This window comes from Lissotriton helveticus, chromosome 1_1 (assembly GCF_964261635.1).
Source record: "Lissotriton helveticus chromosome 1_1, aLisHel1.1, whole genome shotgun sequence".
Taxonomy (NCBI): domain Eukaryota; kingdom Metazoa; phylum Chordata; class Amphibia; order Caudata; family Salamandridae; genus Lissotriton; species Lissotriton helveticus.
In genome coordinates, this window is record NC_136057.1 from 218,376,881 (window position 1) to 218,404,325 (window position 27,445).

At 37.3% G+C, this 27,445-nt stretch overlaps 19 non-coding genes across 19 annotated transcripts; all 19 read right to left on the reverse strand.

Annotated features, from left to right (window-relative positions):
• Positions 1 to 684: 684 nt before the first annotated feature.
• Positions 685 to 775, reverse strand: TRNAR-UCU (transfer RNA arginine (anticodon UCU)). The gene is given in 2 exon segments: positions 685 to 720; positions 739 to 775. It is a non-coding gene; the product is annotated as a tRNA-Arg (tRNA).
• Positions 776 to 1,102: 327 nt separating this feature from the next.
• Positions 1,103 to 1,175, reverse strand: TRNAK-UUU (transfer RNA lysine (anticodon UUU)). The gene has a single exon. It is a non-coding gene; the product is annotated as a tRNA-Lys (tRNA).
• A 1,936-nt stretch (positions 1,176 to 3,111) lies between these two features.
• Positions 3,112 to 3,184, reverse strand: TRNAK-UUU (transfer RNA lysine (anticodon UUU)). Its single transcript has one exon. It is a non-coding gene; the product is annotated as a tRNA-Lys (tRNA).
• A 1,936-nt stretch (positions 3,185 to 5,120) lies between these two features.
• Positions 5,121 to 5,193, reverse strand: TRNAT-UGU (transfer RNA threonine (anticodon UGU)). Its single transcript has one exon. It is a non-coding gene; the product is annotated as a tRNA-Thr (tRNA).
• Positions 5,194 to 10,729: 5,536 nt separating this feature from the next.
• TRNAR-UCU (transfer RNA arginine (anticodon UCU)) lies at positions 10,730 to 10,820 on the reverse strand. Its single transcript is given in 2 exon segments — positions 10,730 to 10,765; positions 10,784 to 10,820. It is a non-coding gene; the product is annotated as a tRNA-Arg (tRNA).
• Positions 10,821 to 11,147: 327 nt separating this feature from the next.
• On the reverse strand, positions 11,148 to 11,220 carry TRNAK-UUU (transfer RNA lysine (anticodon UUU)). The gene has a single exon. It is a non-coding gene; the product is annotated as a tRNA-Lys (tRNA).
• Positions 11,221 to 12,738: 1,518 nt separating this feature from the next.
• Positions 12,739 to 12,829, reverse strand: TRNAR-UCU (transfer RNA arginine (anticodon UCU)). The gene is given in 2 exon segments: positions 12,739 to 12,774; positions 12,793 to 12,829. It is a non-coding gene; the product is annotated as a tRNA-Arg (tRNA).
• A 327-nt stretch (positions 12,830 to 13,156) lies between these two features.
• On the reverse strand, positions 13,157 to 13,229 carry TRNAK-UUU (transfer RNA lysine (anticodon UUU)). Its single transcript has one exon. It is a non-coding gene; the product is annotated as a tRNA-Lys (tRNA).
• Positions 13,230 to 14,747: 1,518 nt separating this feature from the next.
• On the reverse strand, positions 14,748 to 14,838 carry TRNAR-UCU (transfer RNA arginine (anticodon UCU)). The gene is given in 2 exon segments: positions 14,748 to 14,783; positions 14,802 to 14,838. It is a non-coding gene; the product is annotated as a tRNA-Arg (tRNA).
• A 327-nt stretch (positions 14,839 to 15,165) lies between these two features.
• TRNAK-UUU (transfer RNA lysine (anticodon UUU)) lies at positions 15,166 to 15,238 on the reverse strand. The gene has a single exon. It is a non-coding gene; the product is annotated as a tRNA-Lys (tRNA).
• A 1,518-nt stretch (positions 15,239 to 16,756) lies between these two features.
• Positions 16,757 to 16,847, reverse strand: TRNAR-UCU (transfer RNA arginine (anticodon UCU)). Its single transcript is given in 2 exon segments — positions 16,757 to 16,792; positions 16,811 to 16,847. It is a non-coding gene; the product is annotated as a tRNA-Arg (tRNA).
• Positions 16,848 to 17,174: 327 nt separating this feature from the next.
• Positions 17,175 to 17,247, reverse strand: TRNAK-UUU (transfer RNA lysine (anticodon UUU)). The gene has a single exon. It is a non-coding gene; the product is annotated as a tRNA-Lys (tRNA).
• Positions 17,248 to 19,183: 1,936 nt separating this feature from the next.
• TRNAK-UUU (transfer RNA lysine (anticodon UUU)) lies at positions 19,184 to 19,256 on the reverse strand. Its single transcript has one exon. It is a non-coding gene; the product is annotated as a tRNA-Lys (tRNA).
• A 1,518-nt stretch (positions 19,257 to 20,774) lies between these two features.
• Positions 20,775 to 20,865, reverse strand: TRNAR-UCU (transfer RNA arginine (anticodon UCU)). Its single transcript is given in 2 exon segments — positions 20,775 to 20,810; positions 20,829 to 20,865. It is a non-coding gene; the product is annotated as a tRNA-Arg (tRNA).
• A 327-nt stretch (positions 20,866 to 21,192) lies between these two features.
• TRNAK-UUU (transfer RNA lysine (anticodon UUU)) lies at positions 21,193 to 21,265 on the reverse strand. The gene has a single exon. It is a non-coding gene; the product is annotated as a tRNA-Lys (tRNA).
• Positions 21,266 to 23,201: 1,936 nt separating this feature from the next.
• On the reverse strand, positions 23,202 to 23,274 carry TRNAK-UUU (transfer RNA lysine (anticodon UUU)). Its single transcript has one exon. It is a non-coding gene; the product is annotated as a tRNA-Lys (tRNA).
• A 1,518-nt stretch (positions 23,275 to 24,792) lies between these two features.
• Positions 24,793 to 24,883, reverse strand: TRNAR-UCU (transfer RNA arginine (anticodon UCU)). Its single transcript is given in 2 exon segments — positions 24,793 to 24,828; positions 24,847 to 24,883. It is a non-coding gene; the product is annotated as a tRNA-Arg (tRNA).
• A 327-nt stretch (positions 24,884 to 25,210) lies between these two features.
• TRNAK-UUU (transfer RNA lysine (anticodon UUU)) lies at positions 25,211 to 25,283 on the reverse strand. The gene has a single exon. It is a non-coding gene; the product is annotated as a tRNA-Lys (tRNA).
• A 1,936-nt stretch (positions 25,284 to 27,219) lies between these two features.
• TRNAK-UUU (transfer RNA lysine (anticodon UUU)) lies at positions 27,220 to 27,292 on the reverse strand. Its single transcript has one exon. It is a non-coding gene; the product is annotated as a tRNA-Lys (tRNA).
• Between the last annotated feature and the right edge of the window lie 153 nt (positions 27,293 to 27,445).

Below are 27,445 nucleotides of genomic sequence, written 5' to 3' on the forward strand. Positions count from 1 at the left end.
ATGATACAGTTTGGGTAAGTCTTCTTAACCCTTGTCAAAGAATGTAGAAGACAGATGGGTATGTAATGACTTGATTAAGACTTTTTTGAAACATCTCGAATAGGACTCCCCATTCATTGGATCCTGAAAAGAGTATGCAATTGATATACCTTTTCTTTAACCAAGCCGCCTGAACAGGGACTTGAACCCTGGGCCCTCAGATTAAAAGACTGATGCTCTCCCGACTGAGCTATCCAGGCTCGGAGAGGCCGCTCCACAAAATGACCTTATCAACATTTGGAAGTGTCCCAACTATCACTACGTTTCTTAAGATGGTTGCCGGTATTAAGTACTGAATACGCGGAATATAATAATGAATTGGTACTTCAAGCATTTGAAATCTCTTCAGTAAATTTAACCTTATTGTAAGTCCTGAAATTGCTACTATCTCATTTTTTTTGCTGACTTAGAAGTCATATGTTTTTATTGACATTGTAAAATTAAGGAAGGGCCCAAAATCTTACTTCTGAGTAAATTACATTTTCATAAGTACAGCTGCCAATTTCCTCTTCTGCAAAGATTGCGTAATTTGAATAGTATCTATTTAAAATAGACTTCCTTTCACTGCCCTTTTTGGTGAAGCAGAAGCATGCATGCACTGTTTATTACTCTTTTAAACAGTTATGAAGTAAATAGGGATAAAACTGACTCTGGTGGGATTCGAACCCACAACCTTTGAATATCTTTTTTACATTCACCTAGAAGTCCAATGCGCTATCCATTGCGCCACAGAGCCAATACGCTCTGATTAGGTGCAGAGATATTCTGAAATGAAATAATGTTGATCAGCTTTATAAAGTTCATTTGATACTATAACCATGGATTTATTTTGAATATTGAATTGGGGAAATTATATTCACCGTCTCAAGTTACATGATACCTTAGGTAAGTCTACGTACGACTTAAGTTTAGTCAAATGGCACATGATATATGAGGCAGATGTGCATTTCACAACTCCATGAAAGACGTTTTTGCAATTTTAGTAATGGAATATCTTATTCGTCATGCAGGGGAACTCAAAAAGAGCATCCAATTAGAGTAATTTTTCTTTAAAGGAAGCAACCGCCTGAACAGGGACTTGAACCCTGGACCCTCAGATTAAAAGTCTGATGCTCTACCGACTGAGCTATCCAGGCTCTGCTATACTCTGTCTTAAAATCAGCTAAACAAATGTGGACGTACACTGACCTACACTCTGTGTATTAATATGGTTACATATATTAGCAATCAAATTTGTAGAGTTTAATAACAAATTGATGTTTTAACCCCTTCCATGCTCATGACGAGCTCAGCTCGTCGTGCAGTACACTTGTCGTGTGCTTATGACGAGCTGAGCTCGTCATGAACAATGGATTTACAGATCATTCAGCACAGGAGGAAAATCTCCTGTAGCATTGAAGGTGTTAAGCATTTGAAATTTCAGCAGCACACGTAATCCATTTTAAATCCTGAAATTTGTACTATCTCATTTTCGGCTGACTTAGAAATCATGTGTCTAAAATGACCTTGTGAAATCAATAAAGTGCCAAATACTATTACTACCTACTAAATTACATACATTTTCAGCAGTTTCTTTGGGAACTTCCTCTTGGGCATAGATTATGCAATGTTTTCAAAGCAAACAGTCTCTGTTTAAGTAGACTTTCTTTCACTGCCATTTTGGTAAATGTTTCTGGTGATGCAGACCCAGGCATTGCTTGTTACTGTTTCAATTAGTTATAAAATAAGAGGAGGGATAAAATTGACCCAGCTGGTGTTTGAACACAAAGCCTTTGAATGCTTTTGCTACATTCGTCTAGGACTCCAAGCCGCTATCCATTGCACTAGAGATCCGACCTGATTCAACACGGTGATCAGAGATTCACAAATAAAAAGATGACCTATCAGCTGTTGACCAACTTTATCAAGTTAATCGGACACTACCTTACATTTTGAACATTGAATTGGGTAAAAGATAATCAACAAACTACATGATACAGTTTGGGTAAGTCTTCTTAACCCTTGTCAAAGAATGTAGAAGACAGATGGGTATGTAATGACTTGATTAAGACTTTTTTGAAACATCTCGAATAGGACTCCCCATTCATTGGATCCTGAAAAGAGTATGCAATTGATATACCTTTTCTTTAACCAAGCCGCCTGAACAGGGACTTGAACCCTGGGCCCTCAGATTAAAAGACTGATGCTCTCCCGACTGAGCTATCCAGGCTCGGAGAGGCCGCTCCACAAAATGACCTTATCAACATTTGGAAGTGTCCCAACTATCACTACGTTTCTTAAGATGGTTGCCGGTATTAAGTACTGAATACGCGGAATATAATAATGAATTGGTACTTCAAGCATTTGAAATCTCTTCAGTAAATTTAACCTTATTGTAAGTCCTGAAATTGCTACTATCTCATTTTTTTTGCTGACTTAGAAGTCATATGTTTTTATTGACATTGTAAAATTAAGGAAGGGCCCAAAATCTTACTTCTGAGTAAATTACATTTTCATAAGTACAGCTGCCAATTTCCTCTTCTGCAAAGATTGCGTAATTTGAATAGTATCTATTTAAAATAGACTTCCTTTCACTGCCCTTTTTGGTGAAGCAGAAGCATGCATGCACTGTTTATTACTCTTTTAAACAGTTATGAAGTAAATAGGGATAAAACTGACTCTGGTGGGATTCGAAACCACAACCTTTGAATATCTTTTTTACATTCACCTAGAAGTCCAATGCGCTATCCATTGCGCCACAGAGCCAATACGCTCTGATTAGGTGCAGAGATATTCTGAAATGAAATAATGTTGATCAGCTTTATAAAGTTCATTTGATACTATAACCATGGATTTATTTTGAATATTGAATCGGGGAAATTATATTCACCGTCTCAAGTTACATGATACCTTAGGTAAGTCTACGTACGACTTAAGTTTAGTCAAATGGCACATGATATATGAGGCAGATGTGCATTTCACAACTCCATGAAAGACGTTTTTGCAATTTTAGTAATGGAATATCTTATTCGTCATGCAGGGGAACTCAAAAAGAGCATCCAATTAGAGTAATTTTTCTTTAAAGGAAGCAACCGCCTGAACAGGGACTTGAACCCTGGACCCTCAGATTAAAAGTCTGATGCTCTACCGACTGAGCTATCCAGGCTCTGCTATACTCTGTCTTAAAATCAGCTAAACAAATGTGGACGTACACTGACCTACACTCTGTGTATTAATATGGTTACATATATTAGCAATCAAATTTGTAGAGTTTAATAACAAATTGATGTTTTAACCCCTTCCATGCTCATGACGAGCTCAGCTCGTCGTGCAGTACACTTGTCGTGTGCTTATGACGAGCTGAGCTCGTCATGAACAATGGATTTACAGATCATTCAGCACAGGAGGAAAATCTCCTGTAGCATTGAAGGTGTTAAGCATTTGAAATTTCAGCAGCACACGTAATCCATTTTAAATCCTGAAATTTGTACTATCTCATTTTCGGCTGACTTAGAAATCATGTGTCTAAAATGACCTTGTGAAATCAATAAAGTGCCAAATACTATTACTACCTACTAAATTACATACATTTTCAGCAGTTTCTTTGGGAACTTCCTCTTGGGCATAGATTATGCAATGTTTTCAAAGCAAACAGTCTCTGTTTAAGTAGACTTTCTTTCACTGCCATTTTGGTAAATGTTTCTGGTGATGCAGACCCAGGCATTGCTTGTTACTGTTTCAATTAGTTATAAAATAAGAGGAGGGATAAAATTGACCCAGCTGGTGTTTGAACACAAAGCCTTTGAATGCTTTTGCTACATTCGTCTAGGACTCCAAGCCGCTATCCATTGCACTAGAGATCCGACCTGATTCAACACGGTGATCAGAGATTCACAAATAAAAAGATGACCTATCAGCTGTTGACCAACTTTATCAAGTTAATCGGACACTACCTTACATTTTGAACATTGAATTGGGTAAAAGATAATCAACAAACTACATGATACAGTTTGGGTAAGTCTTCTTAACCCTTGTCAAAGAATGTAGAAGACAGATGGGTATGTAATGACTTGATTAAGACTTTTTTGAAACATCTCGAATAGGACTCCCCATTCATTGGATCCTGAAAAGAGTATGCAATTGATATACCTTTTCTTTAACCAAGCCGCCTGAACAGGGACTTGAACCCTGGGCCCTCAGATTAAAAGACTGATGCTCTCCCGACTGAGCTATCCAGGCTCGGAGAGGCCGCTCCACAAAATGACCTTATCAACATTTGGAAGTGTCCCAACTATCACTACGTTTCTTAAGATGGTTGCCGGTATTAAGTACTGAATACGCGGAATATAATAATGAATTGGTACTTCAAGCATTTGAAATCTCTTCAGTAAATTTAACCTTATTGTAAGTCCTGAAATTGCTACTATCTCATTTTTTTTGCTGACTTAGAAGTCATATGTTTTTATTGACATTGTAAAATTAAGGAAGGGACCAAAATCTTACTTCTGAGTAAATTACATTTTCATAAGTACAGCTGCCAATTTCCTCTTCTGCAAAGATTGCGTAATTTGAATAGTATCTATTTAAAATAGACTTCCTTTCACTGCCCTTTTTGGTGAAGCAGAAGCATGCATGCACTGTTTATTACTCTTTTAAACAGTTATGAAGTAAATAGGGATAAAACTGACTCTGGTGGGATTCGAACCCACAACCTTTGAATATCTTTTTTACATTCACCTAGAAGTGCAATGCGCTATCCATTGCGCCACAGAGCCAATACGCTCTGATTAGGTGCAGAGATATTCTGAAATGAAATAATGTTGATCAGCTTTATAAAGTTCATTTGATACTATAACCATGGATTTATTTTGAATATTGAATTGGGGAAATTATATTCACCGTCTCAAGTTACATGATACCTTAGGTAAGTCTACGTACGACTTAAGTTTAGTCAAATGGCACATGATATATGAGGCAGATGTGCATTTCACAACTCCATGAAAGACGTTTTTGCAATTTTAGTAATGGAATATCTTATTCGTCATGCAGGGGAACACAAAAAGAGCATCCAATTAGAGTAATTTTTCTTTAAAGGAAGCAACCGCCTGAACAGGGACTTGAACCGTGGACCCTCAGATTACAAGTCTGATGCTCTACCGACTGAGCTATCCCGGCTCTGCTATACTCTGTCTTAAAATCAGCTAAACAAATGTGGACGTACACTGACCTACACTCTGTGTATTAATATGGTTACATATATTAGCAATCAAATTTGTAGAGTTTAATAACAAATTGATGTTTTAACCCCTTCCATGCTCATGACGAGCTCAGCTCGTCGTGCAGTACACTTGTCGTGTGCTTATGACGAGCTGAGCTCGTCATGAACAATGGATTTACAGATCATTCAGCACAGGAGGAAAATCTCCTGTAGCATTGAAGGTGTTAAGCATTTGAAATTTCAGCAGCACAAGTAATCCATTTTAAATCCTGAAATTTGTACTATCTCATTTTCGGCCGACTTAGAAATCATGTGTCTAAAATGACCTTGTGAAATCAATAAAGTGCCAAATACTATTACTACCTACTAAATTACATACATTTTCAGCAGTTTCTTTGGGAACTTCCTCTTGGGCATAGATTATGCAATGTTTTCAAAGCAAACAGTCTCTGTTTAAGTAGACTTTCTTTCACTGCCATTTTGGTAAATGTTTCTGGTGATGCAGACGCAGGCATTGCTTGTTACTGTTTCAATTAGTTATAAAATAAGAGGAGGGATAAAATTGACCCAGCTGGTGTTTGAACACAAAGCCTTTGAATGCTTTTGCTACATTCGTCTAGGACTCCAAGCCGCTATCCATTGCACTAGAGATCCGACCTGATTCAACACGGTGATCAGAGATTCACAAATAAAAAGATGACCTATCAGCTGTTGACCAACTTTATCAAGTTAATCGGACACTACCTTACATTTTGAACATTGAATTGGGTAAAAGATAATCAACAAACTACATGATACAGTTTGGGTAAGTCTTCTTAACCCTTGTCAAAGAATGTAGAAGACAGATGGGTATGTAATGACTTGATTAAGACTTTTTTGAAACATCTCGAATAGGACTCCCCATTCATTGGATCCTGAAAAGAGTATGCAATTGATATACCTTTTCTTTAACCAAGCCGCCTGAACAGGGACTTGAACCCTGGGCCCTCAGATTAAAAGACTGATGCTCTCCCGACTGAGCTATCCAGGCTCGGAGAGGCCGCTCCACAAAATGACCTTATCAACATTTGGAAGTGTCCCAACTATCACTACGTTTCTTAAGATGGTTGCCGGTATTAAGTACTGAATACGCGGAATATAATAATGAATTGGTACTTCAAGCATTTGAAATCTCTTCAGTAAATTTAACCTTATTGTAAGTCCTGAAATTGCTACTATCTCATTTTTTTTGCTGACTTAGAAGTCATATGTTTTTATTGACATTGTAAAATTAAGGAAGGGCCCAAAATCTTACTTCTGAGTAAATTACATTTTCATAAGTACAGCTGCCAATTTCCTCTTCTGCAAAGATTGCGTAATTTGAATAGTATCTATTTAAAATAGACTTCCTTTCACTGCCCTTTTTGGTGAAGCAGAAGCATGCATGCACTGTTTATTACTCTTTTAAACAGTTATGAAGTAAATAGGGATAAAACTGACTCTGGTGGGATTCGAAACCACAACCTTTGAATATCTTTTTTACATTCACCTAGAAGTCCAATGCGCTATCCATTGCGCCACAGAGCCAATACGCTCTGATTAGGTGCAGAGATATTCTGAAATGAAATAATGTTGATCAGCTTTATAAAGTTCATTTGATACTATAACCATGGATTTATTTTGAATATTGAATTGGGGAAATTATATTCACCGTCTCAAGTTACATGATACCTTAGGTAAGTCTACGTACGACTTAAGTTTAGTCAAATGGCACATGATATATGAGGCAGATGTGCATTTCACAACTCCATGAAAGACGTTTTTGCAATTTTAGTAATGGAATATCTTATTCGTCATGCAGGGGAACTCAAAAAGAGCATCCAATTAGAGTAATTTTTCTTTAAAGGAAGCAACCGCCTGAACAGGGACTTAAACCCTGGACCCTCAGATTAAAAGTCTGATGCTCTACCGACTGAGCTATCCAGGCTCTGCTATACTCTGTCTTAAAATCAGCTAAACAAATGTGGACGTACACTGACCTACACTCTGTGTATTAATATGGTTACATATATTAGCAATCAAATTTGTAGAGTTTAATAACAAATTGATGTTTTAACCCCTTCCATGCTCATGACGAGCTCAGCTCGTCGTGCAGTACACTTGTCGTGTGCTTATGACGAGCTGAGCTCGTCATGAACAATGGATTTACAGATCATTCAGCACAGGAGGAAAATCTCCTGTAGCATTGAAGGTGTTAAGCATTTGAAATTTCAGCAGCACACGTAATCCATTTTAAATCCTGAAATTTGTACTATCTCATTTTCGGCTGACTTAGAAATCATGTGTCTAAAATGACCTTGTGAAATCAATAAAGTGCCAAATACTATTACTACCTACTAAATTACATACATTTTCAGCAGTTTCTTTGGGAACTTCCTCTTGGGCATAGATTATGCAATGTTTTCAAAGCAAACAGTCTCTGTTTAAGTAGACTTTCTTTCACTGCCATTTTGGTAAATGTTTCTGGTGATGCAGACCCAGGCATTGCTTGTTACTGTTTCAATTAGTTATAAAATAAGAGGAGGGATAAAATTGACCCAGCTGGTGTTTGAACACAAAGCCTTTGAATGCTTTTGCTACATTCGTCTAGGACTCCAAGCCGCTATCCATTGCACTAGAGATCCGACCTGATTCAACACGGTGATCAGAGATTCACAAATAAAAAGATGACCTATCAGCTGTTGACCAACTTTATCAAGTTAATCGGACACTACCTTACATTTTGAACATTGAATTGGGTAAAAGATAATCAACAAACTACATTATACAGTTTGGGTAAGTCTTCTTAACCCTTGTCAAAGAATGTAGAAGACAGATGGGTATGTAATGACTTGATTAAGACTTTTTTGAAACATCTCGAATAGGACTCCCCATTCATTGGATCCTGAAAAGAGTATGCAATTGATATACCTTTTCTTTAACCAAGCCGCCTGAACAGGGACTTGAACCCTGGGCCCTCAGATTAAAAGACTGATGCTCTCCCGACTGAGCTATCCAGGCTCGGAGAGGCCGCTCCACAAAATGACCTTATCAACATTTGGAAGTGTCCCAACTATCACTACGTTTCTTAAGATGGTTGCCGGTATTAAGTACTGAATACGTGGAATATAATAATGAATTGGTACTTCAAGCATTTGAAATCTCTTCAGTAAATTTAACCTTATTGTAAGTCCTGAAATTGCTACTATCTCATTTTTTTTGCTGACTTAGAAGTCATATGTTTTTATTGACATTGTAAAATTAAGGAAGGGCCCAAAATCTTACTTCTGAGTAAATTACATTTTCATAAGTACAGCTGCCAATTTCCTCTTCTGCAAAGATTGCGTAATTTGAATAGTATCTATTTAAAATAGACTTCCTTTCACTGCCCTTTTTGGTGAAGCAGAAGCATGCTTGCACTGTTTATTACTCTTTTAAACAGTTATGAAGTAAATAGGGATAAAACTGACTCTGGTGGGATTCGAAACCACAACCTTTGAATATCTTTTTTACATTCACCTAGAAGTCCAATGCGCTATCCATTGCGCCACAGAGCCAATACGCTCTGATTAGGTGCAGAGATATTCTGAAATGAAATAATGTTGATCAGCTTTATAAAGTTCATTTGATACTATAACCATGGATTTATTTTGAATATTGAATTGGGGAAATTATATTCACCGTCTCAAGTTACATGATACCTTAGGTAAGTCTACGTACGACTTAAGTTTAGTCAAATGGCACATGATATATGAGGCAGATGTGCATTTCACAACTCCATGAAAGACGTTTTTGCAATTTTAGTAATGGAATATCTTATTCGTCATGCAGGGGAACACAAAAAGAGCATCCAATTAGAGTAATTTTTCTTTAAAGGAAGCAACCGCCTGAACAGGGACTTGAACCCTGGACCCTCAGATTAAAAGTCTGATGCTCTACCGACTCAGCTATCCAGGCTCTGCTATACTCTGTCTTAAAATCAGCTAAACAAATGTGGACGTACACTGACCTACACTCTGTGTATTAATATGGTTACATATATTAGCAATCAAATTTGTAGAGTTTAATAACAAATTGATGTTTTAACCCCTTCCATGCTCATGACGAGCTCAGCTCGTCGTGCAGTACACTTGTCGTGTGCTTATGACGAGCTGAGCTCGTCATGAACAATGGATTTACAGATCATTCAGCACAGGAGGAAAATCTCCTGTAGCATTGAAGGTGTTAAGCATTTGAAATTTCAGCAGCACACGTAATCCATTTTAAATCCTGAAATTTGTACTATCTCATTTTCGGCTGACTTAGAAATCATGTGTCTAAAATGACCTTGTGAAATCAATAAAGTGCCAAATACTATTACTACCTACTAAATTACATACATTTTCAGCAGTTTCTTTGGGAACTTCCTCTTGGGCATAGATTATGCAATGTTTTCAAAGCAAACAGTCTCTGTTTAAGTAGACTTTCTTTCACTGCCATTTTGGTAAATGTTTCTGGTGATGCAGACGCAGGCATTGCTTGTTACTGTTTCAATTAGTTATAAAATAAGAGGAGGGATAAAATTGACCCAGCTGGTGTTTGAACACAAAGCCTTTGAATGCTTTTGCTACATTCGTCTAGGACTCCAAGCCGCTATCCATTGCACTAGAGATCCGACCTGATTCAACACGGTGATCAGAGATTCACAAATAAAAAGATGACCTATCAGCTGTTGACCAACTTTATCAAGTTAATCGGACACTACCTTACATTTTGAACATTGAATTGGGTAAAAGATAATCAACAAACTACATGATACAGTTTGGGTAAGTCTTCTTAACCCTTGTCAAAGAATGTAGAAGACAGATGGGTATGTAATGACTTGATTAAGACTTTTTTGAAACATCTCGAATAGGACTCCCCATTCATTGGATCCTGAAAAGAGTATGCAATTGATATACCTTTTCTTTAACCAAGCCGCCTGAACAGGGACTTGAACCCCGGGCCCTCAGATTAAAAGACTGATGCTCTCCCGACTGAGCTATCCAGGCTCGGAGAGGCCGCTCCACAAAATGACCTTATCAACATTTGGAAGTGTCCCAACTATCACTACGTTTCTTAAGATGGTTGCCGGTATTAAGTTCTGAATACGCGGAATATAATAATGAATTGGTACTTCAAGCATTTGAAATCTCTTCAGTAAATTTAACCTTATTGTAAGTCCTGAAATTGCTACTATCTCATTTTTTTTGCTGACTTAGAAGTCATATGTTTTTATTGACATTGTAAAATTAAGGAAGGGCCCAAAATCTTACTTCTGAGTAAATTACATTTTCATAAGTACAGCTGCCAATTTCCTCTTCTGCAAAGATTGCGTAATTTGAATAGTATCTATTTAAAATAGACTTCCTTTCACTGCCCTTTTTGGTGAAGCAGAAGCATGCATGCACTGTTTATTACTCTTTTAAACAGTTATGAAGTAAATAGGGATAAAACTGACTCTGGTGAGATTCGAACCCACAACCTTTGAATATCTTTTTTACATTCACCTAGAAGTCCAATGCGCTATCCATTGCGCCACAGAGCCAATACGCTCTGATTAGGTGCAGAGATATTCTGAAATGAAATAATGTTGATCAGCTTTATAAAGTTCATTTGATACTATAACCATGGATTTATTTTGAATATTGAATTGGGGAAATTATATTCACCGTCTCAAGTTACATGATACCTTAGGTAAGTCTACGTACGACTTAAGTTTAGTCAAATGGCACATGATATATGAGGCAGATGTGCATTTCACAACTCCATGAAAGACGTTTTTGCAATTTTAGTAATGGAATATCTTATTCGTCATGCAGGGGAACTCAAAAAGAGCATCCAATTAGAGTAATTTTTCTTTAAAGGAAGCAACCGCCTGAACAGGGACTTGAACCCTGGACCCTCAGATTAAAAGTCTGATGCTCTACCGACTGAGCTATCCAGGCTCTGCTATACTCTGTCTTAAAATCAGCTAAACAAATGTGGACGTACACTGACCTACACTCTGTGTATTAATATGGTTACATATATTAGCAATCAAATTTGTAGAGTTTAATAACAAATTGATGTTTTAACCCCTTCCATGCTCATGACGAGCTCAGCTCGTCGTGCAGTACACTTGTCGTGTGCTTATGACGAGCTGAGCTCGTCATGAACAATGGATTTACAGATCATTCAGCACAGGAGGAAAATCTCCTGTAGCATTGAAGGTGTTAAGCATTTGAAATTTCAGCAGCACACGTAATCCATTTTAAATCCTGAAATTTGTACTATCTCATTTTCGGCTGACTTAGAAATCATGTGTCTAAAATGACCTTGTGAAATCAATAAAGTGCCAAATACTATTACTACCTACTAAATTACATACATTTTCAGCAGTTTCTTTGGGAACTTCCTCTTGGGCATAGATTATGCAATGTTTTCAAAGCAAACAGTCTCTGTTTAAGTAGACTTTCTTTCACTGCCATTTTGGTAAATGTTTCTGGTGATGCAGACCCAGGCATTGCTTGTTACTGTTTCAATTAGTTATAAAATAAGAGGAGGGATAAAATTGACCCAGCTGGTGTTTGAACACAAAGCCTTTGAATGCTTTTGCTACATTCGTCTAGGACTCCAAGCCGCTATCCATTGCACTAGAGATCCGACCTGATTCAACACGGTGATCAGAGATTCACAAATAAAAAGATGACCTATCAGCTGTTGACCAACTTTATCAAGTTAATCGGACACTACCTTACATTTTGAACATTGAATTGGGTAAAAGATAATCAACAAACTACATGATACAGTTTGGGTAAGTCTTCTTAACCCTTGTCAAAGAATGTAGAAGACAGATGGGTATGTAATGACTTGATTAAGACTTTTTTGAAACATCTCGAATAGGACTCCCCATTCATTGGATCCTGAAAAGAGTATGCAATTGATATACCTTTTCTTTAACCAAGCCGCCTGAACAGGGACTTGAACCCTGGGCCCTCAGATTAAAAGACTGATGCTCTCCCAACTGAGCTATCCAGGCTCGGAGAGGACGCTCCACAAAATGACCTTATCAACATTTGGAAGTGTCCCAACTATCACTACGTTTCTTAAGATGGTTGCCGGTATTAAGTACTGAATACGCGGAATATAATAATGAATTGGTACTTCAAGCATTTGAAATCTCTTCAGTAAATTTAACCTTATTGTAAGTCCTGAAATTGCTACTATCTCATTTTTTTTGCTGACTTAGAAGTCATATGTTTTTATTGACATTGTAAAATTAAGGAAGGGCCCAAAATCTTACTTCTGAGTAAATTACATTTTCATAAGTACAGCTGCCAATTTCCTCTTCTGCAAAGATTGCGTAATTTGAATAGTATCTATTTAAAATAGACTTCCTTTCACTGCCCTTTTTGGTGAAGCAGAAGCATGCATGCACTGTTTATTACTCTTTTAAACAGTTATGAAGTAAATAGGGATAAAACTGACTCTGGTGAGATTCGAACCCACAACCTTTGAATATCTTTTTTACATTCACCTAGAAGTCCAATGCGCTATCCATTGCGCCACAGAGCCAATACGCTCTGATTAGGTGCAGAGATATTCTGAAATGAAATAATGTTGATCAGCTTTATAAAGTTCATTTGATACTATAACCATGGATTTATTTTGAATATTGAATTGGGGAAATTATATTCACCGTCTCAAGTTACATGATACCTTAGGTAAGTCTACGTACGACTTAAGTTTAGTCAAATGGCACATGATATATGAGGCAGATGTGCATTTCACAACTCCATGAAAGACGTTTTTGCAATTTTAGTAATGGAATATCTTATTCGTCATGCAGGGGAACACAAAAAGAGCATCCAATTAGAGTAATTTTTCTTTAAAGGAAGCAACCGCCTGAACAGGGACTTGAACCCTGGACCCTCAGATTAAAAGTCTGATGCTCTACCGACTGAGCTATCCAGGCTCTGCTATACTCTGTCTTAAAATCAGCTAAACAAATGTGGACGTACACTGACCTACACTCTGTGTATTAATATGGTTACATATATTAGCAATCAAATTTGTAGAGTTTAATAACAAATTGATGTTTTAACCCCTTCCATGCTCATGACGAGCTCAGCTCGTCGTGCAGTACACTTGTCGTGTGCTTATGACGAGCTGAGCTCGTCATGAACAATGGATTTACAGATCATTCAGCACAGGAGGAAAATCTCCTGTAGCATTGAAGGTGTTAAGCATTTGAAATTTCAGCAGCACACGTAATCCATTTTAAATCCTGAAATTTGTACTATCTCATTTTCGGCTGACTTAGAAATCATGTGTCTAAAATGACCTTGTGAAATCAATAAAGTGCCAAATACTATTACTACCTACTAAATTACATACATTTTCAGCAGTTTCTTTGGGAACTTCCTCTTGGGCATAGATTATGCAATGTTTTCAAAGCAAACAGTCTCTGTTTAAGTAGACTTTCTTTCACTGCCATTTTGGTAAATGTTTCTGGTGATGCAGACGCAGGCATTGCTTGTTACTGTTTCAATTAGTTATAAAATAAGAGGAGGGATAAAATTGACCCAGCTGGTGTTTGAACACAAAGCCTTTGAATGCTTTTGCTACATTCGTCTAGGACTCCAAGCCGCTATCCATTGCACTAGAGATCCGACCTGATTCAACACGGTGATCAGAGATTCACAAATAAAAAGATGACCTATCAGCTGTTGACCAACTTTATCAAGTTAATCGGACACTACCTTACATTTTGAACATTGAATTGGGTAAAAGATAATCAACAAACTACATGATACAGTTTGGGTAAGTCTTCTTAACCCTTGTCAAAGAATGTAGAAGACAGATGGGTATGTAATGACTTGATTAAGACTTTTTTGAAACATCTCGAATAGGACTCCCCATTCATTGGATCCTGAAAAGAGTATGCAATTGATATACCTTTTCTTTAACCAAGCCGCCTGAACAGGGACTTGAACCCTGGGCCCTCAGATTAAAAGACTGATGCTCTCCCGACTGAGCTATCCAGGCTCGGAGAGGCCGCTCCACAAAATGACCTTATCAACATTTGGAAGTGTCCCAACTATCACTACGTTTCTTAAGATGGTTGCCGGTATTAAGTACTGAATACGCGGAATATAATAATGAATTGGTACTTCAAGCATTTGAAATCTCTTCAGTAAATTTAACCTTATTGTAAGTCCTGAAATTGCTACTATCTCATTTTTTTTGCTGACTTAGAAGTCATATGTTTTTATTGACATTGTAAAATTAAGGAAGGGCCCAAAATCTTACTTCTGAGTAAATTACATTTTCATAAGTACAGCTGCCAATTTCCTCTTCTGCAAAGATTGCGTAATTTGAATAGTATCTATTTAAAATAGACTTCCTTTCACTGCCCTTTTTGGTGAAGCAGAAGCATGCATGCACTGTTTATTACTCTTTTAAACAGTTATGAAGTAAATAGGGATAAAACTGACTCTGGTGAGATTCGAACCCACAACCTTTGAATATCTTTTTTACATTCACCTAGAAGTCCAATGCGCTATCCATTGCGCCACAGAGCCAATACGCTCTGATTAGGTGCAGAGATATTCTGAAATGAAATAATGTTGATCAGCTTTATAAAGTTCATTTGATACTATAACCATGGATTTATTTTGAATATTGAATTGGGGAAATTATATTCACCGTCTCAAGTTACATGATACCTTAGGTAAGTCTACGTACGACTTAAGTTTAGTCAAATGGCACATGATATATGAGGCAGATGTGCATTTCACAACTCCATGAAAGACGTTTTTGCAATTTTAGTAATGGAATATCTTATTCGTCATGCAGGGGAACTCAAAAAGAGCATCCAATTAGAGTAATTTTTCTTTAAAGGAAGCAACCGCCTGAACAGGGACTTGAACCCTGGACCCTCAGATTAAAAGTCTGATGCTCTACCGACTGAGCTATCCAGGCTCTGCTATACTCTGTCTTAAAATCAGCTAAACAAATGTGGACGTACACTGACCTACACTCTGTGTATTAATATGGTTACATATATTAGCAATCAAATTTGTAGAGTTTAATAACAAATTGATGTTTTAACCCCTTCCATGCTCATGACGAGCTCAGCTCGTCGTGCAGTACACTTGTCGTGTGCTTATGACGAGCTGAGCTCGTCATGAACAATGGATTTACAGATCATTCAGCACAGGAGGAAAATCTCCTGTAGCATTGAAGGTGTTAAGCATTTGAAATTTCAGCAGCACACGTAATCCATTTTAAATCCTGAAATTTGTACTATCTCATTTTCGGCTGACTTAGAAATCATGTGTCTAAAATGACCTTGTGAAATCAATAAAGTGCCAAATACTATTACTACCTACTAAATTACATACATTTTCAGCAGTTTCTTTGGGAACTTCCTCTTGGGCATAGATTATGCAATGTTTTCAAAGCAAACAGTCTCTGTTTAAGTAGACTTTCTTTCACTGCCATTTTGGTAAATGTTTCTGGTGATGCAGACGCAGGCATTGCTTGTTACTGTTTCAATTAGTTATAAAATAAGAGGAGGGATAAAATTGACCCAGCTGGTGTTTGAACACAAAGCCTTTGAATGCTTTTGCTACATTCGTCTAGGACTCCAAGCCGCTATCCATTGCACTAGAGATCCGACCTGATTCAACACGGTGATCAGAGATTCACAAATAAAAAGATGACCTATCAGCTGTTGACCAACTTTATCAAGTTAATCGGACACTACCTTACATTTTGAACATTGAATTGGGTAAAAGATAATCAACAAACTACATGATACAGTTTGGGTAAGTCTTCTTAACCCTTGTCAAAGAATGTAGAAGACAGATGGGTATGTAATGACTTGATTAAGACTTTTTTGAAACATCTCGAATAGGACTCCCCATTCATTGGATCCTGAAAAGAGTATGCAATTGATATACCTTTTCTTTAACCAAGCCGCCTGAACAGGGACTTGAACCCTGGGCCCTCAGATTAAAAGACTGATGCTCTCCCGACTGAGCTATCCAGGCTCGGAGAGGCCGCTCCACAAAATGACCTTATCAACATTTGGAAGTGTCCCAACTATCACTACGTTTCTTAAGATGGTTGCCGGTATTAAGTACTGAATACGCGGAATATAATAATGAATTGGTACTTCAAGCATTTGAAATCTCTTCAGTAAATTTAACCTTATTGTAAGTCCTGAAATTGCTACTATCTCATTTTTTTTGCTGACTTAGAAGTCATATGTTTTTATTGACATTGTAAAATTAAGGAAGGGCCCAAAATCTTACTTCTGAGTAAATTACATTTTCATAAGTACAGCTGCCAATTTCCTCTTCTGCAAAGATTGCGTAATTTGAATAGTATCTATTTAAAATAGACTTCCTTTCACTGCCCTTTTTGGTGAAGCAGAAGCATGCATGCACTGTTTATTACTCTTTTAAACAGTTATGAAGTAAATAGGGATAAAACTGACTCTGGTGAGATTCGAACCCACAACCTTTGAATATCTTTTTTACATTCACCTAGAAGTCCAATGCGCTATCCATTGCGCCACAGAGCCAATACGCTCTGATTAGGTGCAGAGATATTCTGAAATGAAATAATGTTGATCAGCTTTATAAAGTTCATTTGATACTATAACCATGGATTTATTTTGAATATTGAATTGGGGAAATTATATTCACCGTCTCAAGTTACATGATACCTTAGGTAAGTCTACGTACGACTTAAGTTTAGTCAAATGGCACATGATATATGAGGCAGATGTGCATTTCACAACTCCATGAAAGACGTTTTTGCAATTTTAGTAATGGAATATCTTATTCGTCATGCAGGGGAACTCAAAAAGAGCATCCAATTAGAGTAATTTTTCTTTAAAGGAAGCAACCGCCTGAACAGGGACTTGAACCCTGGACCCTCAGATTAAAAGTCTGATGCTCTACCGACTGAGCTATCCAGGCTCTGCTATACTCTGTCTTAAAATCAGCTAAACAAATGTGGACGTACACTGACCTACACTCTGTGTATTAATATGGTTACATATATTAGCAATCAAATTTGTAGAGTTTAATAACAAATTGATGTTTTAACCCCTTCCATGCTCATGACGAGCTCAGCTCGTCGTGCAGTACACTTGTCGTGTGCTTATGACGAGCTGAGCTCGTCATGAACAATGGATTTACAGATCATTCAGCACAGGAGGAAAATCTCCTGTAGCATTGAAGGTGTTAAGCATTTGAAATTTCAGCAGCACACGTAATCCATTTTAAATCCTGAAATTTGTACTATCTCATTTTCGGCTGACTTAGAAATCATGTGTCTAAAATGACCTTGTGAAATCAATAAAGTGCCAAATACTATTACTACCTACTAAATTACATACATTTTCAGCAGTTTCTTTGGGAACTTCCTCTTGGGCATAGATTATGCAATGTTTTCAAAGCAAACAGTCTCTGTTTAAGTAGACTTTCTTTCACTGCCATTTTGGTAAATGTTTCTGGTGATGCAGACGCAGGCATTGCTTGTTACTGTTTCAATTAGTTATAAAATAAGAGGAGGGATAAAATTGACCCAGCTGGTGTTTGAACACAAAGCCTTTGAATGCTTTTGCTACATTCGTCTAGGACTCCAAGCCGCTATCCATTGCACTAGAGATCCGACCTGATTCAACACGGTGATCAGAGATTCACAAATAAAAAGATGACCTATCAGCTGTTGACCAACTTTATCAAGTTAATCGGACACTACCTTACATTTTGAACATTGAATTGGGTAAAAGATAATCAACAAACTACATGATACAGTTTGGGTAAGTCTTCTTAACCCTTGTCAAAGAATGTAGAAGACAGATGGGTATGTAATGACTTGATTAAGACTTTTTTGAAACATCTCGAATAGGACTCCCCATTCATTGAATCCTGAAAAGAGTATGCAATTGATATACCTTTTCTTTAACCAAGCCGCCTGAACAGGGACTTGAACCCTGGGCCCTCAGATTAAAAGACTGATGCTCTCCCGACTGAGCTATCCAGGCTCGGAGAGGCCGCTCCACAAAATGACCTTATCAACATTTGGAAGTGTCCCAACTATCACTACGTTTCTTAAGATGGTTGCCGGTATTAAGTACTGAATACGCGGAATATAATAATGAATTGGTACTTCAAGCATTTGAAATCTCTTCAGTAAATTTAACCTTATTGTAAGTCCTGAAATTGCTACTATCTCATTTTTTTTGCTGACTTAGAAGTCATATGTTTTTATTGACATTGTAAAATTAAGGAAGGGCCCAAAATCTTACTTCTGAGTAAATTACATTTTCATAAGTACAGCTGCCAATTTCCTCTTCTGCAAAGATTGCGTAATTTGAATAGTATCTATTTAAAATAGACTTCCTTTCACTGCCCTTTTTGGTGAAGCAGAAGCATGCATGCACTGTTTATTACTCTTTTAAACAGTTATGAAGTAAATAGGGATAAAACTGACTCTGGTGGGATTCGAAACCACAACCTTTGAATATCTTTTTTACATTCACCTAGAAGTCCAATGCGCTATCCATTGCGCCACAGAGCCAATACGCTCTGATTAGGTGCAGAGATATTCTGAAATGAAATAATGTTGATCAGCTTTATAAAGTTCATTTGATACTATAACCATGGATTTATTTTGAATATTGAATTGGGGAAATTATATTCACCGTCTCAAGTTACATGATACCTTAGGTAAGTCTACGTACGACTTAAGTTTAGTCAAATGGCACATGATATATGAGGCAGATGTGCATTTCACAACTCCATGAAAGACGTTTTTGCAATTTTAGTAATGGAATATCTTATTCGTCATGCAGGGGAACACAAAAAGAGCATCCAATTAGAGTAATTTTTCTTTAAAGGAAGCAACCGCCTGAACAGGGACTTGAACCCTGGACCCTCAGATTAAAAGTCTGATGCTCTACCGACTGAGCTATCCAGGCTCTGCTATACTCTGTCTTAAAATCAGCTAAACAAATGTGGACGTACACTGACCTACACTCTGTGTATTAATATGGTTACATATATTAGCAATCAAATTTGTAGAGTTTAATAACAAATTGATGTTTTAACCCCTTCCATGCTCATGACGAGCTCAGCTCGTCGTGCAGTACACTTGTCGTGTGCTTATGACGAGCTGAGCTCGTCATGAACAATGGATTTACAGATCATTCAGCACAGGAGGAAAATCTCCTGTAGCATTGAAGGTGTTAAGCATTTGAAATTTCAGCAGCACACGTAATCCATTTTAAATCCTGAAATTTGTACTATCTCATTTTCGGCTGACTTAGAAATCATGTGTCTAAAATGACCTTGTGAAATCAATAAAGTGCCAAATACTATTACTACCTACTAAATTACATACATTTTCAGCAGTTTCTTTGGGAACTTCCTCTTGGGCATAGATTATGCAATGTTTTCAAAGCAAACAGTCTCTGTTTAAGTAGACTTTCTTTCACTGCCATTTTGGTAAATGTTTCTGGTGATGCAGACGCAGGCATTGCTTGTTACTGTTTCAATTAGTTATAAAATAAGAGGAGGGATAAAATTGACCCAGCTGGTGTTTGAACACAAAGCCTTTGAATGCTTTTGCTACATTCGTCTAGGACTCCAAGCCGCTATCCATTGCACTAGAGATCCGACCTGATTCAACACGGTGATCAGAGATTCACAAATAAAAAGATGACCTATCAGCTGTTGACCAACTTTATCAAGTTAATCGGACACTACCTTACATTTTGAACATTGAATTGGGTAAAAGATAATCAACAAACTACATGATACAGTTTGGGTAAGTCTTCTTAACCCTTGTCAAAGAATGTAGAAGACAGATGGGTATGTAATGACTTGATTAAGACTTTTTTGAAACATCTCGAATAGGACTCCCCATTCATTGGATCCTGAAAAGAGTATGCAATTGATATACCTTTTCTTTAACCAAGCCGCCTGAACAGGGACTTGAACCCTGGGCCCTCAGATTAAAAGACTGATGCTCTCCCGACTGAGCTATCCAGGCTCGGAGAGGCCGCTCCACAAAATGACCTTATCAACATTTGGAAGTGTCCCAACTATCACTACGTTTCTTAAGATGGTTGCCGGTATTAAGTACTGAATACGCGGAATATAATAATGAATTGGTACTTCAAGCATTTGAAATCTCTTCAGTAAATTTAACCTTATTGTAAGTCCTGAAATTGCTACTATCTCATTTTTTTTGCTGACTTAGAAGTCATATGTTTTTATTGACATTGTAAAATTAAGGAAGGGCCCAAAATCTTACTTCTGAGTAAATTACATTTTCATAAGTACAGCTGCCAATTTCCTCTTCTGCAAAGATTGCGTAATTTGAATAGTATCTATTTAAAATAGACTTCCTTTCACTGCCCTTTTTGGTGAAGCAGAAGCATGCATGCACTGTTTATTACTCTTTTAAACAGTTATGAAGTAAATAGGGATAAAACTGACTCTGGTGAGATTCGAACCCACAACCTTTGAATATCTTTTTTACATTCACCTAGAAGTCCAATGCGCTATCCATTGCGCCACAGAGCCAATACGCTCTGATTAGGTGCAGAGATATTCTGAAATGAAATAATGTTGATCAGCTTTATAAAGTTCATTTGATACTATAACCATGGATTTATTTTGAATATTGAATTGGGGAAATTATATTCACCGTCTCAAGTTACATGATACCTTAGGTAAGTCTACGTACGACTTAAGTTTAGTCAAATGGCACATGATATATGAGGCAGATGTGCATTTCACAACTCCATGAAAGACGTTTTTGCAATTTTAGTAATGGAATATCTTATTCGTCATGCAGGGGAACTCAAAAAGAGCATCCAATTAGAGTAATTTTTCTTTAAAGGAAGCAACCGCCTGAACAGGGACTTGAACCCTGGACCCTCAGATTAAAAGTCTGATGCTCTACCGACTGAGCTATCCAGGCTCTGCTATACTCTGTCTTAAAATCAGCTAAACAAATGTGGACGTACACTGACCTACACTCTGTGTATTAATATGGTTACATATATTAGCAATCAAATTTGTAGAGTTTAATAACAAATTGATGTTTTAACCCCTTCCATGCTCATGACGAGCTCAGCTCGTCGTGCAGTACACTTGTCGTGTGCTTATGACGAGCTGAGCTCGTCATGAACAATGGATTTACAGATCATTCAGCACAGGAGGAAAATCTCCTGTAGCATTGAAGGTGTTAAGCATTTGAAATTTCAGCAGCACACGTAATCCATTTTAAATCCTGAAATTTGTACTATCTCATTTTCGGCTGACTTAGAAATCATGTGTCTAAAATGACCTTGTGAAATCAATAAAGTGCCAAATACTATTACTACCTACTAAATTACATACATTTTCAGCAGTTTCTTTGGGAACTTCCTCTTGGGCATAGATTATGCAATGTTTTCAAAGCAAACAGTCTCTGTTTAAGTAGACTTTCTTTCACTGCCATTTTGGTAAATGTTTCTGGTGATGCAGACGCAGGCATTGCTTGTTACTGTTTCAATTAGTTATAAAATAAGAGGAGGGATAAAATTGACCCAGCTGGTGTTTGAACACAAAGCCTTTGAATGCTTTTGCTACATTCGTCTAGGACTCCAAGCCGCTATCCATTGCACTAGAGATCCGACCTGATTCAACACGGTGATCAGAGATTCACAAATAAAAAGATGACCTATCAGCTGTTGACCAACTTTATCAAGTTAATCGGACACTACCTTACATTTTGAACATTGAATTGGGTAAAAGATAATCAACAAACTACATGATACAGTTTGGGTAAGTCTTCTTAACCCTTGTCAAAGAATGTAGAAGACAGATGGGTATGTAATGACTTGATTAAGACTTTTTTGAAACATCTCGAATAGGACTCCCCATTCATTGAATCCTGAAAAGAGTATGCAATTGATATACCTTTTCTTTAACCAAGCCGCCTGAACAGGGACTTGAACCCTGGGCCCTCAGATTAAAAGACTGATGCTCTCCCGACTGAGCTATCCAGGCTCGGAGAGGCCGCTCCACAAAATGACCTTATCAACATTTGGAAGTGTCCCAACTATCACTACGTTTCTTAAGATGGTTGCCGGTATTAAGTACTGAATACGCGGAATATAATAATGAATTGGTACTTCAAGCATTTGAAATCTCTTCAGTAAATTTAACCTTATTGTAAGTCCTGAAATTGCTACTATCTCATTTTTTTTGCTGACTTAGAAGTCATATGTTTTTATTGACATTGTAAAATTAAGGAAGGGCCCAAAATCTTACTTCTGAGTAAATTACATTTTCATAAGTACAGCTGCCAATTTCCTCTTCTGCAAAGATTGCGTAATTTGAATAGTATCTATTTAAAATAGACTTCCTTTCACTGCCCTTTTTGGTGAAGCAGAAGCATGCATGCACTGTTTATTACTCTTTTAAACAGTTATGAAGTAAATAGGGATAAAACTGACTCTGGTGGGATTCGAAACCACAACCTTTGAATATCTTTTTTACATTCACCTAGAAGTCCAATGCGCTATCCATTGCGCCACAGAGCCAATACGCTCTGATTAGGTGCAGAGATATTCTGAAATGAAATAATGTTGATCAGCTTTATAAAGTTCATTTGATACTATAACCATGGATTTATTTTGAATATTGAATTGGGGAAATTATATTCACCGTCTCAAGTTACATGATACCTTAGGTAAGTCTACGTACGACTTAAGTTTAGTCAAATGGCACATGATATATGAGGCAGATGTGCATTTCACAACTCCATGAAAGACGTTTTTGCAATTTTAGTAATGGAATATCTTATTCGTCATGCAGGGGAACACAAAAAGAGCATCCAATTAGAGTAATTTTTCTTTAAAGGAAGCAACCGCCTGAACAGGGACTTGAACCCTGGACCCTCAGATTAAAAGTCTGATGCTCTACCGACTGAGCTATCCAGGCTCTGCTATACTCTGTCTTAAAATCAGCTAAACAAATGTGGACGTACACTGACCTACACTCTGTGTATTAATATGGTTACATATATTAGCAATCAAATTTGTAGAGTTTAATAACAAATTGATGTTTTAACCCCTTCCATGCTCATGACGAGCTCAGCTCGTCGTGCAGTACACTTGTCGTGTGCTTATGACGAGCTGAGCTCGTCATGAACAATGGATTTACAGATCATTCAGCACAGGAGGAAAATCTCCTGTAGCATTGAAGGTGTTAAGCATTTGAAATTTCAGCAGCACACGTAATCCATTTTAAATCCTGAAATTTGTACTATCTCATTTTCGGCTGACTTAGAAATCATGTGTCTAAAATGACCTTGTGAAATCAATAAAGTGCCAAATACTATTACTACCTACTAAATTACATACATTTTCAGCAGTTTCTTTGGGAACTTCCTCTTGGGCATAGATTATGCAATGTTTTCAAAGCAAACAGTCTCTGTTTAAGTAGACTTTCTTTCACTGCCATTTTGGTAAATGTTTCTGGTGATGCAGACGCAGGCATTGCTTGTTACTGTTTCAATTAGTTATAAAATAAGAGGAGGGATAAAATTGACCCAGCTGGTGTTTGAACACAAAGCCTTTGAATGCTTTTGCTACATTCGTCTAGGACTCCAAGCCGCTATCCATTGCACTAGAGATCCGACCTGATTCAACACGGTGATCAGAGATTCACAAATAAAAAGATGACCTATCAGCTGTTGACCAACTTTATCAAGTTAATCGGACACTACCTTACATTTTGAACATTGAATTGGGTAAAAGATAATCAACAAACTACATGATACAGTTTGGGTAAGTCTTCTTAACCCTTGTCAAAGAATGTAGAAGACAGATGGGTATGTAATGACTTGATTAAGACTTTTTTGAAACATCTCGAATAGGACTCCCCATTCATTGGATCCTGAAAAGAGTATGCAATTGATATACCTTTTCTTTAACCAAGCCGCCTGAACAGGGACTTGAACCCTGGGCCCTCAGATTAAAAGACTGATGCTCTCCCGACTGAGCTATCCAGGCTCGGAGAGGCCGCTCCACAAAATGACCTTATCAACATTTGGAAGTGTCCCAACTATCACTACGTTTCTTAAGATGGTTGCCGGTATTAAGTACTGAATACGCGGAATATAATAATGAATTGGTACTTCAAGCATTTGAAATCTCTTCAGTAAATTTAACCTTATTGTAAGTCCTGAAATTGCTACTATCTCATTTTTTTTGCTGACTTAGAAGTCATATGTTTTTATTGACATTGTAAAATTAAGGAAGGGCCCAAAATCTTACTTCTGAGTAAATTACATTTTCATAAGTACAGCTGCCAATTTCCTCTTCTGCAAAGATTGCGTAATTTGAATAGTATCTATTTAAAATAGACTTCCTTTCACTGCCCTTTTTGGTGAAGCAGAAGCATGCATGCACTGTTTATTACTCTTTTAAACAGTTATGAAGTAAATAGGGATAAAACTGACTCTGGTGAGATTCGAACCCACAACCTTTGAATATCTTTTTTACATTCACCTAGAAGTCCAATGCGCTATCCATTGCGCCACAGAGCCAATACGCTCTGATTAGGTGCAGAGATATTCTGAAATGAAATAATGTTGATCAGCTTTATAAAGTTCATTTGATACTATAACCATGGATTTATTTTGAATATTGAATTGGGGAAATTATATTCACCGTCTCAAGTTACATGATACCTTAGGTAAGTCTACGTACGACTTAAGTTTAGTCAAATGGCACATGATATATGAGGCAGATGTGCATTTCACAACTCCATGAAAGACGTTTTTGCAATTTTAGTAATGGAATATCTTATTCGTCATGCAGGGGAACTCAAAAAGAGCATCCAATTAGAGTAATTTTTCTTTAAAGGAAGCAACCGCCTGAACAGGGACTTGAACCCTGGACCCTCAGATTAAAAGTCTGATGCTCTACCGACTGAGCTATCCAGGCTCTGCTATACTCTGTCTTAAAATCAGCTAAACAAATGTGGACGTACACTGACCTACACTCTGTGTATTAATATGGTTACATATATTAGCAATCAAATTTGTAGAGTTTAATAACAAATTGATGTTTTAACCCCTTCCATGCTCATGACGAGCTCAGCTCGTCGTGCAGTACACTTGTCGTGTGCTTATGACGAGCTGAGCTCGTCATGAACAATGGATTTACAGATCATTCAGCACAGGAGGAAAATCTCCTGTAGCATTGAAGGTGTTAAGCATTTGAAATTTCAGCAGCACACGTAATCCATTTTAAATCCTGAAATTTGTACTATCTCATTTTCGGCTGACTTAGAAATCATGTGTCTAAAATGACCTTGTGAAATCAATAAAGTGCCAAATACTATTACTACCTACTAAATTACATACATTTTCAGCAGTTTCTTTGGGAACTTCCTCTTGGGCATAGATTATGCAATGTTTTCAAAGCAAACAGTCTCTGTTTAAGTAGACTTTCTTTCACTGCCATTTTGGTAAATGTTTCTGGTGATGCAGACGCAGGCATTGCTTGTTACTGTTTCAATTAGTTATAAAATAAGAGGAGGGATAAAATTGACCCAGCTGGTGTTTGAACACAAAGCCTTTGAATGCTTTTGCTACATTCGTCTAGGACTCCAAGCCGCTATCCATTGCACTAGAGATCCGACCTGATTCAACACGGTGATCAGAGATTCACAAATAAAAAGATGACCTATCAGCTGTTGACCAACTTTATCAAGTTAATCGGACACTACCTTACATTTTGAACATTGAATTGGGTAAAAGATAATCAACAAACTACATGATACAGTTTGGGTAAGTCTTCTTAACCCTTGTCAAAGAATGTAGAAGACAGATGGGTATGTAATGACTTGATTAAGACTTTTTTGAAACATCTCGAATAGGACTCCCCATTCATTGAATCCTGAAAAGAGTATGCAATTGATATACCTTTTCTTTAACCAAGCCGCCTGAACAGGGACTTGAACCCTGGGCCCTCAGATTAAAAGACTGATGCTCTCCCGACTGAGCTATCCAGGCTCGGAGAGGCCGCTCCACAAAATGACCTTATCAACATTTGGAAGTGTCCCAACTATCACTACGTTTCTTAAGATGGTTGCCGGTATTAAGTACTGAATACGCGGAATATAATAATGAATTGGTACTTCAAGCATTTGAAATCTCTTCAGTAAATTTAACCTTATTGTAAGTCCTGAAATTGCTACTATCTCATTTTTTTTGCTGACTTAGAAGTCATATGTTTTTATTGACATTGTAAAATTAAGGAAGGGCCCAAAATCTTACTTCTGAGTAAATTACATTTTCATAAGTACAGCTGCCAATTTCCTCTTCTGCAAAGATTGCGTAATTTGAATAGTATCTATTTAAAATAGACTTCCTTTCACTGCCCTTTTTGGTGAAGCAGAAGCATGCATGCACTGTTTATTACTCTTTTAAACAGTTATGAAGTAAATAGGGATAAAACTGACTCTGGTGGGATTCGAAACCACAACCTTTGAATATCTTTTTTACATTCACCTAGAAGTCCAATGCGCTATCCATTGCGCCACAGAGCCAATACGCTCTGATTAGGTGCAGAGATATTCTGAAATGAAATAATGTTGATCAGCTTTATAAAGTTCATTTGATACTATAACCATGGATTTATTTTGAATATTGCATTGGGGAAATTATATTCACCGTCTCAAGTTACATGATACCTTAGGTAAGTCTACGTACGACTTAAGTTTAGTCAAATGGCACATGATATATGAGGCAGATGTGCATTTCACAACTCCATGAAAGACGTTTTTGCAATTTTAGTAATGGAATATCTTATTCGTCATGCAGGGGAACACAAAAAGAGCATCCAATTAGAGTAATTTTTCTTTAAAGGAAGCAACCGCCTGAACAGGGACTTGAACCCTGGACCCTCAGATTAAAAGTCTGATGCTCTACCGACTGAGCTATCCAGGCTCTGCTATACTCTGTCTTAAAATCAGCTAAACAAATGTGGACGTACACTGACCTACACTCTGTGTATTAATATGGTTACATATATTAGCAATCAAATTTGTAGAGTTTAATAACAAATTGATGTTTTAACCCCTTCCATGCTCATGACGAGCT